Genomic DNA, 19,318 nt, shown 5'->3' on the forward strand with positions numbered 1-19,318 from the left:
GCTCCAATTAGATATTTGTCATTTTTGCCATGATTAATGTGTGCATGATATGCCCCTGAGCTCTACATGTGTTTTGTTATATGCTTTGCCATCTTTCTAGGGGTGCAACCCATGTATTTTTATGATATGTGTGGTGACTAGCACAAGCTTGCAAAGTGGTGCATTCGTTAATGCTGATTTCAGAGACTTAGCATTTCCACTAAGTCCTTGATCCGTTTATCTCAATATGCCATATGTTCATGTTGTTTCCTAGTGATCCGTTCCAGATGCAGGGCCTGATGACTCTGTTCCAGATGACGCGCTTGAGCTCAAGTGGGAGTTCGACAAGGACTCACGCCGTTACTATGTGTCTTTCCCTGATGATCAGTAGTGGTGCCCAGTTGGGACGATTGGGACCGTGTCGCATGTTGGGTTTATCTTTTATTTTGGCGCCGTAGTCGGGCCATGAGTGTTTGGTTGATGTAATGCTATTTATGTACTTTGATTGCCGTGGCAAGTGTAAGCCAACTATGTATCTCCCCTTTTATTATCCATATTACATGGGATGTTGTCAAGATTGCCTAACTTGCGACATTGCTTTCAATGCGGTTATGCCTCTAAGTTGTGCCTCGACACGTGGGAGATATAGCCACATCGAGGGCGTTACATTATGACTGAGTGATTATGGATGCATTTCGGATGCATCATTTCACATGTCAATACTAACCGTCTACCTGTTGTCTCTACCTCAGTTCCAGTTTGTAATGTCTGCGCTTATTGCTTTTTTTAGGGGTCTGCGCTTATTGCTAGGTCATCAATTTAATCAAAGTAATATGTTTTATACTGTATATTAGAAAATTATACCATTAGGAACTTTATTCGATTATTTATTTAAATAAAGATTACCCCGACCTCTGCATCAATTGATGCACACAACCATATTATTAAGCAAAGTCTCCACAAAGTACGTAATCCGATATAAGTTCGCAAGAAAGATCGAATAAAAAAAGAAAAAGCTGCCACAACCAGCAAAAATAGGACAAGAATTTGGCTCTATGCCATTTAGCCATGTCCCAAAATAAATTGGCCATGTTGTTAGGTGGGCTGACATTAAAGAACACATGTACTGTGCACCACAATAATTTGGCTAGTGGACAATTGAGGAATAGATGTTGTATTATTTCATCCTAATCACAGAAGCAACATCATTTACTACCCTTCCATCTACGCTTTGTCAAGTTGTTTTTAGTCAAGATCACTTGCTGGTGTAAAAACACATGAAGACCTTTGTTTTTAAAGGTACCTTGATTTTTCAGATATGAAGCGACTTTGGGATTGAACTAGTGTTAATCAAATCTACATATATAGATTTAACTGCCTGGTACCAAAAGTTTCCAGTGCAATGTATCTAGTTTATCAGAAAGGTTAACCGCCATCAACCTACGCACTAGATGTAGCCACCAATCCCATCACTCTGAAGGAAATATGCCCTAGAGGCAATAATAAAGTTATTATTTATTTCCTTATATCATGATAAATGTTTATTATTCATGCTAGAATTGTATTAACCGGAAACATAATACATGTGTGAATACATAGACAAACAAAGTGTCACTAGTATGCCTCTACTTGACTAGCTCATTAATCAAAGATGGTTATGTTTCCTAACCATGAACAATGTGTTGTTATTTGATTAACGGGATCACATCATTAAGTGAATGATCTGATTGACATGACCTATTCCATTAGCTTAGCACCCGATCGTTTAGTATGTTGCTGTTGCTTTCTTCATGACTTATACATGTTCCTATAACTATGAGATTATGCAACTCCCTTTTACCAGAGGAACACTTTGGGTGCTACCAAACGTCACAACGTAACTGGGTGATTATAAAGGAGTACTACAGGTATCTCCAAAGGTACATGTTGGGTTGGCGTATTTCGAGATTAGGTTTTGCCACTCCGATTGTCGGAGAGGTATCTCTGGGCCCTCTCGGTAATGCACATCACTTAAGCCTTGCAACAATTGCGACTAATGAGTTAGTTGCGGGATGATGTATTACAGAACGAGTAAAGAGACTTGCCAACAACGAGATTGAACTAGGTATTGGAATACCGACGATCGAATCTCGGGCAAGTAACATACCGATGGCAAAGGGAACGACGTATGTTGTTATGCGGTCTGACCGATAAAGATCTTCGTAGAATATGTAGGAGCCAATATGGGCATCCAGGTCCCGCTATTGTTTATTGACCGGAGACTTGTCTCGGTCATGTCTACATTGTTCTCGAACCCGTAGGGTCCGCACGCTTAAGGTTACGATGATAGTTATATTATGAGTTTATGCATTTTGATGTACCGAAGGTTGTTCGGAGTCCCAGATGTGATCATGGACATGACGAGGAGTCTTGAAATGGTCGAGACATAAAGATTGATATATTGGAAGCCTATGTTTGGATATCGGAAGTGTTCCGGGTGAAATCAGGATTTTACCGGAGTACCAGGAGGTTACCGGAACCCCCCGGGGAGCTAGATGGGCCTTATTGGGCCTTAGTGGAAAAGAGAAGAGGCAACCCATAGTGGGCCGTGCGCCCCTCCCCTCCCTTGGTCCGAATTGGACAAGGAGAGGGGGCCGGCCCCTCTCTCTCTTTTTCCCCCTCCGCGAGTCCTATTCCAACTAGGATTGGGCAGGGGAATCCTACTCCCAGAGGGAGTAGGACTCTCCTGGCGCGCCCCTCATGGCCGGCCATCCTCCCCCCCTTTTAGTCCTTTATATACAGAGGCAGGGGCACCCCAGAAACACATAAGTTGATCCACGTGATCTTTTCCTTAGCCGTGTGCGGCGCCCCCAGCCACCAAAGTCCTCGATAATATTGTAGCGGAGTTTAGGCGAAGCCCTGCTGCTGTAGTACATCAAGATCGTCACCACGCCGTCGTGCTGACGAAACTCTTCCCCGACACTTTGCTGGATCGGAGTCCGGGGTTCATCATCGAGCTGAACGTGTGCTAGAACTCGGAGGTGCCGTAGTTTCGGTGCTTGATCGGTCTGATCGTGAAGACGTACGACTACATCAACCAAACGCTTCCGTTGTCGATCTACTAGGTATGTAGATCACACTCCCCCTTCTCGTTGCTATGCATCACATGATCTTGCGTGTGCGTAGGAATTTTTTTTTGAAATTACTACGAAACCCTTCAGTGGCATCCGAGCCTAGGTTTTATATGTTGATGTTATATGCACGAGTAGAACACAAGTGAGTTGTGGGCGATATAAGTCACACTGCCTACCAGCATGTCATACTTTGGTTCGGCGGTATTGTTGGACGAGACGACCCGGACCGACATTACGCGTACGCTTACGCGAGACCGGTTCTCCCGGCGTGCTTTGCACATAGGTGGCTTGCGGGCGACAGTCTCTCCAACTTTAGTTGAACCGAGCGTGGCTACGCCTGGTCCTTGTGAAGGTTAAAACGGAGTCAAATTGACAAACTATCGTTGTGGTTTTGATGCGTAGGTAAGATGGGTTCTTGCTTAAGCCCGTAGCAGCCACGTAAAACTTGCAACAACAAAGTAGAGGACGTCTAACTTGTTTTTGCAGGGCATGTTGTGATGTGATATGGTCAAGACATGATGCTGAATTTTATTGTATGAGATGATCATGTTTTGTAACCGAGTTATCGGCAACTGGCAGGAGCCATATGGTTGTCGCTTTATTGTATGCAATGCAATCGCGATGTAATACTTTACTTTATCACTAAACGGTAGTGATAGTCGTGGAAGCACAAACTTGGCGAGACGACAACGACGCTACGATGGAGATCAAGGTGTCACGCCGGTGACGATGGTGATCACGACGATGCTTCGGAGATGGAGATCACAAGCACAAGATGATGATGGCCATATCATATCACTTATATTGATTGCATGTGATGTTTATCTTTTTATGCATCTTATCTTGTTTTGATTGACGGTAGCATTATAAGATGACCTCTCACTAAATTATCAATAAGTGTTCTCCCTGAGTATGCACCGTTGCCAAAGTTTGTCGTGCCCAGACACCACATGATGATCGGGTGTGATAAGCTCTACGTCCATCTACAACGGGTGCAAGCCAGTTTTGCACACGCAGAATACTCGGGTTATACTTGACGAGCCTAGCATATGCAGATATGGCCTCGGAACACGGAGACCGAAAGGTCGAGCGTGAATCATATAGTAGATATGATCAACATAACGATGTTCACCATTGAAAACTACTCCATATCACGTGATGATCGGTTATGGTTTAGTTGATTTGGATCACGTGATCACTTAGAGGATTAGAGGGATGTCTGTCTAAGTGGGAGTTCTTTAAGTAATTTGACTAATTGAACTTAAATTTATCATGAACTTAGTACCTGATAGTATCTTGCTTATGTATGTTTGATTGTAGATAGATGGCCCGTGGTGTTGTTCCGTTGAATTTTAATGCGTTCCTTGAGAAAGCAAAGTTGAAAGATGATGGTAGCAATTACACGGACTGGGTCCGTAACTTGAGGATTATCCTCATTGCTGCACAGAAGAATTACGTCCTGGAAGCACCGCTGGGTGCCAGGCCTGCTGCTGGAGCAACACCAGATGTTATGAACGTCTAGCAGAGCAAAGCTGATGACTACTCAATAGTTCAGTGTGCCATGCTTTACGGCTTAGAATCGGGACTTCAACGACGTTTTGAACGTGATGGAGCATATGAGATGTTCCAGGAGTTGAAGTTAATATTTCAAGCAAATGCCCGAATTGAGAGATATGAAGTCTCCAATAAGTTCTATAGCTGCAAGATGGAGGAGAACAGTTCTGTCAGTGAGCATATACTCAAAATGTCTGGCTATAATAATCACTTGATTCAATTGGGAGTTAATCTTCCAGATGATTGCGTCATTGACAGAATTCTCCAATCACTGCCACCAAGCTACAAGAGCTTCGTGATGAACTATAATATGCAAGGGATGAATAAGACTGTTCCCGAGCTCTTCGCAATGCTGAAAGCCGCGGAGGTAGAAATCAAGAAGGAGCATCAAGTGTTGATGGTCAACAAGACCACTAGTTTCAAGAAAAAGGGCAAAGGGAAAAAGAAGGGGAACTTCAAAAAGAACGGCAAGCAAGTTGCTACTCAAGAGAAGAAACCCAAGTTTGGACCTAAGCCTGAAACTGAGTGCTTCTACTGCAAGCGGACTGGTCACTGGAAGCGGAACTGCCCCAAGTATTTGGCGGATAAGAAGGATGGCAAGGTGAACAAAGGTATATGTGATATACATGTTATTGATGTGTACCTTACTAGAGCTTGCAGTAGCACCTGGGTATTTGATACTGGTTCTGTTGCTAATATTTGTAACTCGAAACAGGGACTACGTATTAAGCGAACACTGGCAAAGGACGAGGTGACGATGCGCGTGGGAAACGGTTCCAAAGTCGATGTGATCGCGGTCGGCACGCTACCTCTACATCTACCTTCGGGATTAGTATTAGACCTAAATAATTGTTATTTGGTGCCAGCGTTGAGCATGAACATTATATCTAGATCTTGTTTGATGCGAGACGGTTATTCATTTAAATCAGAGAATAATGGTTGTTCTATTTATATGAGTAATATCTTTTATGGTCATGCACCTTTGAAGAGTGGTCTATTTTTGATGAATCTCGATAGTAGTAACACACATATTCATAATGTTGAAGCCAAAAGATGCAGAGTTGATAATGATAGTGCAACTTATTTGTGGCACTACCGTAGGTCATATCGGTATAAAGCGCATGAAGAAACTCCATACTGATGGACTTTTGGAAACACTTGATTATGAATCACTTGGTACTTGCGAACCGTGCCTCTTGGGCAAGATGATTAAAACACCGTTCTCCGGTTCTATGGAGAGAGCAACAGATTTGTTGGAAATCATACATACAGATGTATGTGGTCCGATGAATATTGAGGCTCGTGGCGGATATCGTTATTTTCTCACCTTCACGGATGACTTAAGCAGATATGGGTATATCTACTTAATGAAACACAAGTCTGAAACATTTGAAAAGTTCAAAGAATTTCAGAGTGAAGTTGAAAATCATCGTAACAAGAAAATAAAGTTTCTACGATCTGATCGTGGAGGAGAATATTTGAGTTACGAGTTTGGTGTACATTTGAAACAATGCGGAATAGTTTCGCAACTCACGCCACCCGAAACACCATAGCGCAATGGTGTGTCTGAACGTCGTAATCGTACTTTACTGGATATGGTGCGATCTATGATGTCTCTTACTGATTTACCGCTATCGTTTTGGGGTTATGCTTTAGAGACGTCCGCATTCACGTTAAATAGGGCACCATCAAAATCCGTTGAGACGACGCCTTATGAACTATGGTTTGGCAACAAACCAAAGTTGTCGTTTCTTAAAGTTTGGGGCTGTGATGCTTATGTGAAAAAACTTCAACCTGATAAGCTCGAACCCAAATCGGAGAAATGTGTCTTCATAGGATACCCAAAGGAGACTGTTGGGTACACCTTCTATCACAGATCCGAAGGCAAGACATTCGTTGCTCAGAATGGATCCTTTCTAGAAAAGGAGTTTCTCTCGAAAGAAGTGAGTGGGAGGAAAGTAGAACTTGACGAGGTAACTGTACCTGCTCCCTTATTGGAAAGTAGTACATCACAGAAACCTGTTTCTGCGACACCTACACCAATTAGTGAGGAAGCTAATGATAATGATCATGAAACTTCAGAACAAGATACTACTGAACCTCGTAGATCAACCAGAGTAAGATCCGCACCAGAGTGGTACGGTAATCCTGTTCTGGAAGTCATGCTACTAGATCATGATGAACCTACGAACTATGAAGAAGCGATGGTGAGCCCAGATTCCGCAAAATGGCTTGAAGCCATGAAATCTGAGATGGGATCCATGTATGAGAACAAAGTCTGGATTTTGGTTGACTTGCCCGATGATCGGCAAGCAATTTAGAATAAATGGATCTTCAAGAAGAAGACTGACACCGACGGTAATATTACTGTCTACAAAGCTCGACTTGTCGCAAAAGGTTTTCGGCAAGTTCAAGGGATTGACTACGATGAGACCTTCTCACCTGTAGCGATGCTTAAGTCTGTCCGAATCATGTTAGCAATTGCCGCATTTTATGATTATGAAATTTGGCAGATGGATGTCAAAACTGCATTCCTGAATGGATTTCTGGAAGAAGAGTTGTATATGATGCAACCAGAGGGTTTTGTCGATCCAAAGGGAGCTAACAAAGTGTGCAAGCTCCAGCGATCCATTTATGGACTGGTGCAAGCCTCTCGGAGTTGGAATAAACGTTTTGATAGTGTGATCAAAGCATTTGGTTTTATACAGACTTTTGGAGAAGCCTGTATTTACAAGAAAGTGAGTGGGAGCTCTATAGCATTTCTGATATTATATGTGGATGACATATTACTAATTGGAAATGATGTAGAATTTCTGGATAGCATAAAGGGATACTTGAATAAAAGTTTTTCAATGAAAGACCTCGGTGAAGCTGCTTACATATTAGGCATTAAGATCTATAGAGATAGATCAAGACGCTTAATTGGACTTTCACAAACCACATACCTTGACAAAGTTTTGAAAAAGTTCAAAATGGATCAAGCAAAGAAAGGATTCTTGCCTGTGTTACAAGGTGTGAGGTTGAGTAAGAGTCAATGCCCGACCACTGCAGAAGATAGAGAGAATATGAAAGATGTTCCCTATGCATCAGCCATAGGATCTATCATGTATGCAATGCTATGTACCAGACCTGATGTGTGCCTTGCTATAAGTCTAGCAGGGAGGTACCAAAGTAATCCAGGAGTGGATCACTGGACAGCGGTCAAGAACATCCTGAAATACCTGAAAAGGACTAAGGATATGTTTCTCGTATATGGAGGTGACAAAGAGCTCATCGTAAACGGTTACGTTGATGCAAGCTTTGACACTGATCCGGACGATTCTAAATCGCAAACCGGATACGTGTTTACATTAAACGGTGGAGCTATCAGTTGGTGCAGTTCTAAACAAAGCATTGTGGCGGGATCTACATGTGAAGCGGAGTACATAGCTGCTTCGGAAGCAGCAAACGAAGGAGTCTGGATGAAGGAGTTCATATCCGATCTAGGTGTCATACCTAGTGCATTGGGTCCAATGAAAATCTTTTGTGACAATACTGGTGCAATTGCCTTGGCAAAGGAATCCAGATTTCACAAGAGAACCAAGCACATCAAGAGACACTTCAATTCCATCCGGGATCTAGTCCAGGTGGGAGACATAGAAATTTGCAAGATACATACGGATCTGAATGTTGCAGACCCGTTGACTAAGCCTCTTCCACGAGCAAAACATGATCAACACCAAGGCTCCATGGGTGTTAGAATCATTACTATGTAATCTAGATTATTGACTCTAGTGCAAGTGGGAGACTGAAGGAAATATGCCCTAGAGGCAATAATGAAGTTATTATTTATTTCCTTATATCATGATAAATGTTTATTATTCATGCTAGAATTGTATTAACCGGAAACATAATACATGTGTGAATACATAGACAAACAAAGTGTCACTAGTATGCCTCTACTTGACTAGCTCGTTAATCAAAGATGGTTATGTTTCCTAACCATGAACAATGAGTTGTTATTTGATTAACGGGATCACATCATTAAGTGAATGATCTGATTGACATGACCCATTCCATTAGCTTAGCACCCGATCGTTTAGTATGTTGTTGTTGCTTTCTTCATGACTTATACATGTTCCTATAACTATGAGATTATGCAACTCCCGTTTACCGGAGGAACACTTTGGGTGCTACCAAACGTCACAACGTAACTGGGTGATTATAAAGGAGTACTACAGGTAATGAGTTAGTTGCGGGATGATGTATTACAAAACGAGTAAAGAGACTTGCCAACAACGAGATTGAACTAGGTATTGGAATACCGATGATCGAATCTCGGGCAAGTAACATACCGATGACAAAGGGAACGACGTATGTTGTTATGCGGTCTGACCGATAAAGATCTTCGTAGAATATGTAGGAGCCAATATGGGCATCCAGGTCCCGCTATTGGTTATTGACCGGAGACGTGTCTCGGTCATGTCTACATTGTTCTCGAACCCGTAGGGTCCGCATGCTTAAGGTTACGATGACAGTTATATTATGAGTTTATGCATTTTGATGTACCGAAGGTTGTTCGGAGTCCCGGATGTGATCACGGACATGACGAGGAGTCTCGAAATGGTCGAGACATAAAGATTGATATATTGGAAGCCTATGTTTGGATATCGGAAGTGTTCCGGGTGAAATCGGGATTTTACCGGAGTACCGAGAGGTTACCGGAACCCCCCGGGGAGCTAGATGGGCCTTATTGGGCCTTAGTGGAAAAGAGAATAGGCAGCCCATAGTGGGCCGCACGCCCCTCCCCTCCCTTGGTCCGAATTGGACAAGGAGAGGGGGCCGGCCCCTCTCTCTCTTTTTCCCCCTCCGCGAGTCCTATTCCAACTAGGATTGGGCAGGGGAATCCTACTCCCAGAGTTACGAGTAGGACTCTCCTGGCGCGCCCCTCATGGCCGGCCAGCCTCCCCCCTTTTAGTCCTTTATATACGGAGGCAGGGGCACCCCAGGAACACACAAGTTGATCCACGTGATCTTTTCCTTAGCCGTGTGCGGCGCCCCCAGCCACCAAAGTCCTCGATAATATTGTAGCGGAGTTTAGGCGAAGCCCTACTGCTGTAGTACATCAAGATCGTCACCACGCCGTCGTGCTGACGGAACTCTTCCTCGACACTTTGCTGGATCGGAGTCCGGGGTTCGTCATCGAGCTGAATGTGTGCTAGAACTCGGAGGTGCGTAGTTTCGGTGCTTGATCGGTCGGATCGTGAAGACGTACGACTACATCAACCAAACGCTTCTGTTGTCGATCTACTAGGTATGTAGATGACACTCCCCATTCTCGTTGCTATGCATCACATGATCTTGCGTGTGCATAGGAATTTTTTTTGAAATTACTACGAAACCCTTCACACTCCCCCACCAGGGATCTCCTGAACTGAATGCAGGAAACAGATCCTAGTATTGTACTAACGAACGCGTCTTTACGTTGTACAATATTGTATTGGGATGGATATTGTATGGCCAATGGCTCTCACCTAGCCATGTATTTTCTCAGAATCTAGTAGAATTACCGTTCCCAACTATAAATTTACACCTATTGAAAAAGGTAGCTTTTGTCCTTATCAGCCTCTTCAAAAAGCAGAGTCATTCGACTACGCCGTGACTTGTGTAAGGGTTTTGGAGTGCAAATATTTGTTATGTGATAATTGAAACCACAACCCCCTCCACAGATAAACTATATGGACATTTACTAAGCAAACACATGTTCTTTACTTCAAGGTTTTCGATGCCTAAACCTCCTTGGTCTTTTGGCCTACATATATGAATTCAATGATATATTTTGTGTGGCATACAACACAGATTTCGTTACTCAAGTTGTGATCTAGTAATAGGCGTAGACCTTACAAACCTGATGAGAGGGAGTGGTCCCTAGTTGATTTATACGATGATGATGTACCTTAGGCTTTATTAATTAAGATGAGACACTAGATCGTACAAAAGCAATCAAAACAAAAACAACTGACAAAAAACAGATGAATTCTAAAGTTACATCATGGCACTCTGAAGTTGCCATGTCTAGTTCAGCCAATCGCATTTGACGTTTTCCTATGCACCCGATAAAAAATTCACATATGACCATACCCGCACAAACTAGACTAATCTTGAAGGTTTTGCATAGCCACATATGACCTAGTGGAATTACCGTTCCCAACTATAAATTTACCCCTATTGAAAAAGGTAGCTTTTGTCCTTATCAGCCCCTTCAAAAAGCAGAGTCATTCGACTGCGCCGTGACTTGTGTAAGGCTTTTGGAGTGCAAATATTTGTTACGTGGTAATTGAAACCACAACCCCCTCCACAGATAAACTATATGGACATTTACTAAGCAAACACATGTTCTTTACTTCAAGGTTTTCGATGCCTAAACCTCCTTGGTCTTTTGTCCTGCATATATGAATTCAATGATATATTTTGTGTGGCATACAACACAGATTTCGTTACTCAAGTTGTGATCTAGTAATAGGCGTAGGCCTTACAAACCTGATGAGAGGGAGTGGTTCCCAGTTGATTTATATGATGATGATGTACTTCAGGCTTTATTAATTAAGATGAGACACTAGATCGTACCAAAGCAATCAAAACAAAAACAACCGACAAAACACAGATGAATTCTAAAGTTACATCATGGCACTCTGAAGTTGCCATGTCTAGTTCAGCCAATCGCATTTGACGTTTTCCTATGCACCTGATAAACAATTCACATATGACCATACCCACACAAACTAGACTAATCTTGAAGGTTTTGCATAGCCACACAACCCCCCTCCCCCCAAGAAGGGAGAAGAGGCGAGAACCTTAAGACCATTGAATGTACCTTGGTCGGGGAAACTCCCCTTGTCGGTGTCAAAACCGGCGGATCTCGGGTAGGGGGTCCCGAACTGTGCGTCTAGGCCGGATGGTAACAGGAGGCAGGGGACACAAAGTTTTACCCAGGTTCGGGCCCTCTCGATGGAGGTAAAACCCTACGTGCTGCTTGATTAATATTGATGGTATGGGTATTACAAGAGTTGATCTACCACGAGATCAGAGAGGCTAAACCCTAGAAGCTAGCCTATGGTATGATTGTTGATGTGTATGTTGTCCTACGGACTAAAACCCTCCGGTTTATATAGACATCGGATAGGGTTAGGGTTACATAGAGTCGGTTACAATGGTAGGAGATCTGAACATCCGTATCGCCAAGCTTGCCTTCCACGCCAAGGAAAGTCCCTTTCGGACACGGGATGGAGTCTTCAATCTTGTATCTTCATAGCCCAGGAGTCCGGCTTGAAGGTATAGTTCGGCTATCTGAACACCCCCTAATCCAAGACTCCCTCAGTAGCCCCTGAACCAGGCTTTAATGATGACGAGTCCGGCGCGCAAACTGTCTTCGGCATTGCAAGGCGGGTTCCTCCTCCAAATACTTCATAGAAGATCTTAAACACAAAGATAGTGTCCGGCTCTGCAAAATAAGTTTCCACATATTGCCATAGAGAGAATAATAATATTAACACAAATCTAATCTGCTGACGTATTCCATGGTGCGACACGCCATGGTCAAGCCTTTATCCAAATCGTTTCACTATCCCACCTCAGCGCGTTATGCGAGGTGGTTTCCTTGGCACGTCTTGTCAAAGTAGAGATCATGTCCCCTCATTACGGGATTCTCATCAATATGGGCATGGGTAACCCAACCGCTTCTAGGACTCCTAGATCATAGGCAAGTCCAAACGGACACGGGGAGGACGCTTGATATCCACCCTCTTCATAAAGGGGCAAAGCTTTTACTTTTCCCTCCCGTGCTCAAGCGAATCCTTCCCCCGCCCCAAGCTCAAACGCCCAAAGCTCAGGTCAGGTGCTCTGAACCTTCAGTCATGTCTGGATCCAGCCTTCAAGGCCGATGGATGCCCTCCTCCGTCACGGAAGAAGACATCAAAAAGTTGAGGGAGGCCAGGTATCTAACCGCCGAAATATCGCATCGGCTGCCTCCCCGGGGGCAGGCCGTCCCCTCTCCCAAACCCAACAAGAGCGTTGTGTTCGTCCCCCACTTCCTCCGGGGTCTAGGTTTTGCACTGGATCCTTTTGTCAGGGGCTTGATGTTTTATTATGGGCTAGATTTACATGATATGGCTCCGGACTCCTTCCTGCATATCACGACTTTTGTTGTCGTATGCGAGGCCTTCCTCCGGGTTACCCCCCACTTTGGCTTATGGCTCAAGACCTTTGAAGTAAAGCCGACGGTGATCGAAGGGCAACATACAGAGTGTGGAGGCGCCTCAATATGCAAGATGACGGGAGCTCCGTGGCCCAAAGGTCCATCCCAGAGGTGTCTGCATTATGGCAACAGGAGTGGTTCTACATCACGACTCCTAGAAGTGCCAAGTGGGTGGCCGCCCCCGTTTTTCGCTCGGGCCCTCCACCACGACTGATGTCATGGATCAGCAGAGGACTGAGATGAGGTCTAGCCAAGGACGTGCCTTTACTGCAAAGACGCATTCGAGATCTCTTCAACGGAGATCTCAGTTTGGTCGCGATAATACAAGTTATGCTGGTTCGTCAAGTCCAGCCCTGCAAACGTCGGCCCCTTCGCTTGTGGGAGTTCAATCCCGAGGGTCCGCGTGCCATTCAAAATTTTCCCGGCCTGATGCACGAGGATATGTATAAGTCATTCTTCGGACATCAAGTAGAGTGTCCGTAAATCACCGAGGACGTGGGCCTGAGCAGTAACCGCGCCGGCGAACAGGTAAAGAATCTTCCGGCCAAACATATTATCTTTCCTTCGTTACGAAGTTATTAAGAGTTTGCTTTTTCGACCAGGACTGGCTAACAAAGGCGAAGTTGATTCGGTGTTCGTCCCCCCTCCCTGAGGGTTTGGAGAATCTGGTATTGGAAAAGATGCTCCAGACCGCACCTTGCCCGGATCCCTTGAAGGAAGATACTGTGGAGGGTAATGCGGGCGGACGCGGGCCCCCAACGCTGCCTATTCTAACCGAGGGAGCGAGCGTCTCCACCAAGGAAGACGACCGGAAAAGGAAAAGGGATGCGCCCGGGAATTCGGAAGCCGAGGCTTCCAAACGGGAGAAGAAATCTTCTACCAGGGGCCCTACCTTGGGGGGCGGTGCTGCCGCACAAAGTCCGCAGGGGGATCAATTCTCCCAGGAGTCGTAAGTGACCCGAAAACTTTAATAGTACAGATATGCCATCTTTTTCTTCTGAGAAAATAACCACCGCATATATTTGTGCAGTTCGGGCCTTAGCCCCTCTCAAATGAGCTTGTCTTCGGGGGATCTTCTTCCAGAGATGATGGAGAGCGAGACGCCTCCTCCAGACTCCTCCGCTCCGGAAGCGGGCGACCCTGAAGTGTCGTCGCGGAGGGCCTCTCCGAATGCGGAGAGGCCAAAAGGTGATCCAATTGATCCCCGAGGCTCCCAGTGTCCGGCTCCCGAAGAGGGTAGAAAAAAGAGTCCGGCGCCGTCTAGTGTGCGATCGGACGTTCTGAGGGAGTTGGTGGGGCGAGCGGCCATCTCAGATGATCACCGTGTGCTGATGAATATGGTGATGGAGAGGATATCATCCGCCGAAAGTGGATTGCATGAAGCTTTTATGAGTCTACTAACAGGCTTTGAGGTACGTGAAAAGGAATGTGTAATAGTCCTGCACATGCTAGGTGTGCCCTGTGTAGATAGTAGCCCCTGAGACTCTGGTTGTCATCGGAAACAATGACGAACGGAGGATCATACACCCAGGTAATAACCATACTGCCTTTATGTACAGGAGATGGAAGCTCCGGTGGCCAGCCGGACTAGTCAGTTTGCCCGTTTGGAACGGAGTTGGATGCTGCAGATGCCAACATCAAGCTTGTTAACAGAAGGCTTGTCGAGGCGCATGGTAAGTATCCTTGTCTTGTAAACGCCAAATAGCAAGATTGGGTGATGCGGCTGCTTTGAAGGCGGCCGAAGAGTTGCGAGCCGAGAAGGACGCACATGGCGAGAGCCGGAAGAAGATGGCCAATATGGCCATAGAATTAAAAGCCGCCGTAGACCGTTGCCTGGCTCTTGAAAAGGAAAACCAGGCGAAGGCATCGGACCTTGAGAAGGCTGCTATAACGGGAAAAGACCTCCGCTCTTCTATGAGGGCAAAGAAGGAGGAGCTGCGGGAAGCTGGGGATATTGTAGCCGGGAAGTCCTTTATGCTGCAGATGAAGTACGGAGATCCACGGTATGCCCCTCTGGATCGGCTGTGGAGTTCGGAGGATGCGTATATGGATTTGGCGGCGAGCGCTACCGATGCGGCCAAGTACTTCCAGAGTCAGACAGACCGTGAAGTAGACCAGCTGTTTTGGAAGCAATTCCTTTCTCCCGAGCGTCCGCTTTCGTTGACGGACCAATTAGCCGAATGGGCCGAACTAAATAGGTTGTCCGGACTCTCCATGAGGTCTGTTGTGGATCAACTATGGCCCGGAAGGTCAAAATCGAGCAGCTATTTCAGCTTGGTGCAGCAGGTCCTCGATGTGGTGCCGCGCATAAATGCGATGAAGAGGTCAGCGTGCATAGAAGGCGCACGGATGGCCTTTGCCCGTGCTAAAGCATACTGGGCAGAGATGGATGCTACCACTGTTGCAGCGCAGGATTCAGCCATAGGTCGAAGGGCTGCTGAGCACTACTTTGAGGAAGTTCTTGAGGGTGCGCGTTTGATAGAGACCCAGTGCTCAAAAAATATTATGTTTGATTGACATGTAATCTCACTGTACGCGAAATGCTTTTTAAATTTTTATGAGGCTACTTTTATACTTTTGCCTGAAAGTAATGTGATGCCTCCTAGGCGGCCGTTTATGTATACATGTGTATAACCTGAAAGATTGCAGTCGTCGGCTTCAACCCCCACGCATATAATGCGGAGGTGTTCGCAGAAACACGCGTTCACACTTAACCCAACGTCTTGGTCCTATTAAGGAGGTGATAGCGGAGCGAGCGAGGCAACCGGACTATAATGCTTTAACACTTTCACTTAGCCATAGGAGTTTGACAGTGGGGCTACTAGATAGCCCCTGGTGGCTCCGCACTCTCCCGATCCCGGGGTGCGTATATGCCTGGCCGGAAAGCGGCCCTTCGTTAAGGCGGAGGAATTCTAACATTCCCATGGGTCATCGAGTGGTTGACCAGTCTCACGCTAGATCATGACAGTCAGTTTTCGGCTTTCTCTACTAAGGCGCTCGTCCGGATGAACCAGGGCACAATAGCAGTAGTTCTCCTGGTGCTACCTTAGCCGGTAAAGCGGAACGTAAGGCACCAAAACACAGGAGCCGGGCAAACCCAACATTTGACCAAAGACAATGATTCGGAGCTGATGCATATAGGGCCAAACTCGCGACGCCGAATACTCCCTAAGGTATTTGGTCTTTGTGGTATAAACCGGGCCTGAAGAATGGCCTTTGTAAGAAGCCCCTTGTGTCCTGGTACGTGCATTGTTCTGGCGTGGCCACATGCCAAGACGTCAGCATCCTTCTCAACGGTGGATATGTATCAATAAGAGACAGTAAAAAAGGTTTACGCAGGGTCTTAATCTAAAAAGAATCCTTGGGTCGGGTCCCTGCTGCACGTCTGCGCCTGTGTCTCCGTTGTGCCGTATCCTGGACGGGTGTAGCACGATGATCATCTGTAAAAGAGAGGACTTTAGGTAAAAAGGTTGTCGTGCAAAAGGATAGTTTTTTAAAGAAACCATGTATAATTCAAGATAAGAAGAAATCGCCACTCGTCTGCGTGCGTTGAGCCCCTTGTACTTTTGAAAGATAGGGGTGTGACCGTTTGTTTGATATGAGTAGCGGCGCCGGACTCGGTTATTTGTGTCTGAGGTCTTGACGACCTATCGGATGCTTTTGCTGGTTCGGGCGCCTTTAGTGTGCGGTTGCCAAGGCAGCCTCACTCTCTTCGGCGCGCAGAGATCGCTTGATACTTCCGTGCACTGAAATAATGCCACGTGGACCGGGCATCTTGAGTGTTAGGGAGGCGTAGTGTGGTATTGCATTAGAGCGAGCGAAAGCTTCACGTCCGAGTAGTGCTTGATAGCCACTTTTAAACGGAGCGATGTGGAAAATTAAATGCTCGCGACGGAAGTTATCGGGGGAGCCGAATATAACTTGTAGTAGGAGGGAGCCCGTACAACAAGACCCTGGGCCTGGTGTTACTCCTTTAAAGGTAGTATTGCTATGGCGAATTTGTGTTGGGTGTATCCCCATCTTGCGGATTGTATCCTGATATATTAGGTTTAGGCTACTGCCGCCATCCATCAAGACTCGTGTGAAGTGGTATCCACCAATTACTGGGTCTAATACCAGTCCTGCGTGCCGGATACTTGATGCGTAATCATGATGGTCGAAGGTGATCGGTTGAGACGACCAGTGGCGGGACTTCGCGGTGACGTGCACTTGGGTATATTTTTCAGGGAGTGACGCATTGTTTTTTCTCTTGATCACGTGTAACGCGTTTACTGTTTTGACTTTGGGTGGAAATTTCTTTTGTTCCCCCTTGTCTTGCTTGGGAGGCTCGTCCTCGTCTTCACTTGGTGTATCTTCCCCCTTGTGTATGGCGTTAAGCTTGCCAGACTGCTTGAAGACCCAACATTCTCTGTGGGTGTGATTAGCAGGTTTGCTAGGGGTACTATGGATCTGACATACTTGGTCTAGAATTTTGTTGAGGCTGGACAGTTCATCCCTGGTGCCTTTGGAGGGCGGCTTTTGGTTTGGCCGAGGGACTTTGAATCCGGCATTTACTGTCGTGCCCTTCGTGTTGTCTTCTTTATTCCGGCGTTTGTTATTGTTGTTGCGCCATGATTTCCCGTTTCCATCTCTAACTTCAGATGTACTGGGGTCGCTGGTGCTGCATCTGGCTAGCCAGCTGTCGTCACCCGCGCAGAAGCGGGTCATGAGGTTTGTTAATGCGGCCATCGTTCTCGGCTTATTTTGGCCGAGGTGTCTGGCGAGCCATTCGTCGCGGACTCTGTGCTTGAAAGCCGCTAAGGCTTCAGCGTCCGGACAATCGACAATCTGGTTCTTTTTAGTAAGAAACCTATTCCAAAGCTTTCGGGCTGACTCTCCGGGCTGTTGAGTTATGTGACTCAGGTCGTCCGCATCCGGAGGTCGGACATAAGTCCCTTGAATGTTTGCCCGAAAGGCGTCTTCGAGCTCTTCCCAACTTCCAATGGAGCTTTCGGGGAGGCCTTTGAGCCAGTGACGAGCTGGCCCTTTGAGTTTGAGAGGTAAGTACTTGATGGCATGGAGATCATCCCCTCGAGCCATATGTATATGAAGGATATAGTCCTCAATCAAGACCCCAGGGTCTGTTGTTCCGTCGTATGCCTCTATGTTTACGGGCTTGAATTCCTCTGGGAATTCGTGGTCCAGCACCTCATCGGTGAAACATAGGGGGTGTGCCGCGTTGTTCGGATGCTTGTTGTGTTGCATTGTATGCTGGGGCGCGCTTGTGTGGTCCATAGATGGATCTTGTTGCACCGTCCTTTGGGTGCGAGCCCTCGCATGGGTCGTGTGTTGTATTGTGAGCGGCGTTGAATGCCGTTCTGTGGTGGTAGAGGGGTCGTCTATCCGACCAGGTGGCTGCTTTGATATTTGCTTGTGGGGGGTCTGAGGCCTCCTCATCGAATTCGGGTAGCAGCTTCCGCTTTGGGTAGCTCTTGGAGGGGCGATTGTCGCCGTACCTTGCTGCAGTGTTGAGTATTTTGCTCCATCTGAACTGGAGCGTGTTTTGCGCGGCCTTGAGCCTCCGCTTCTGCTTTTTGAGTCTCCTTGCGGTGGCGACGAGCCTTTTACGGGCATTCTGCTGCTCTGAGTGCCTGTCCGGCGTTGTGTCGTCCGGACCATTATCATTGATAGGGTTTGTTTGTTCGGTTTGATTATCCGGATTGCCGTTGTCTGGCAGCGGTTCGCCCTGCTCCAGCGCTGGATCAGTGTGATCGCTATTTCTATCGAGGCGGGATTTGGGGCGGCACTTGCGTCGCTGCTTTGACTGCTTTTTGAGGGAACAATCCTTCGGTGCGTCCTCCCGTTCCTCGCCGTCATCTTTGGGCGCGTCCACCATGTATACGTGATATGACGAGGTGGCGTCCCAGGGCTCAATAGGTGCTGATTCTTCATCATCTCCTTTATCGGTGTCCATACCGTCAATATCGTCGGAGTTGAAGTCGAGCATGTCGGTTAAATCGTCGATAGTGGCTACCAAGTGGGTGGTGGGTGGGCTTTGAATTTTTTCATCGTCCGAATCCCAACCTTGCTGACCGTAGTCCGACCAGGGTTCTCCTGATAAAGAGAGAGACTTCAGTGACTTCAGGATATCGCCGAAAGGCGAGTGCTAAAAGACGTCCGCGGCCGTGAACTCCATGATCGGCGCCCAATCGGATTCGCTCAGCAGGGGCGCGGAGAATTCGGAGTCCGAAGAATAATCCGGCTCCATGGAGTCACGAGTCTTACAGAGCACGTGGCTGGTGTTCGGCTCGACCGCCGTTGGGATCGCAGCCCCCGAGGTGGCGTCCAACCGCCCATCCTCGATCAACGCGGCAGGCTCCGAACTAGGGGTCCGAGCCGATGCGGGTGCGGCCTCCAGGGCTCTGTTCGGCGGCAGAGCTAGATCATGCTCGTCGTGACA

This window comes from Triticum aestivum, chromosome 5A (genome assembly GCF_018294505.1).
Source record: "Triticum aestivum cultivar Chinese Spring chromosome 5A, IWGSC CS RefSeq v2.1, whole genome shotgun sequence".
Classification (NCBI taxonomy): Eukaryota; Viridiplantae; Streptophyta; class Magnoliopsida; order Poales; family Poaceae; genus Triticum; species Triticum aestivum.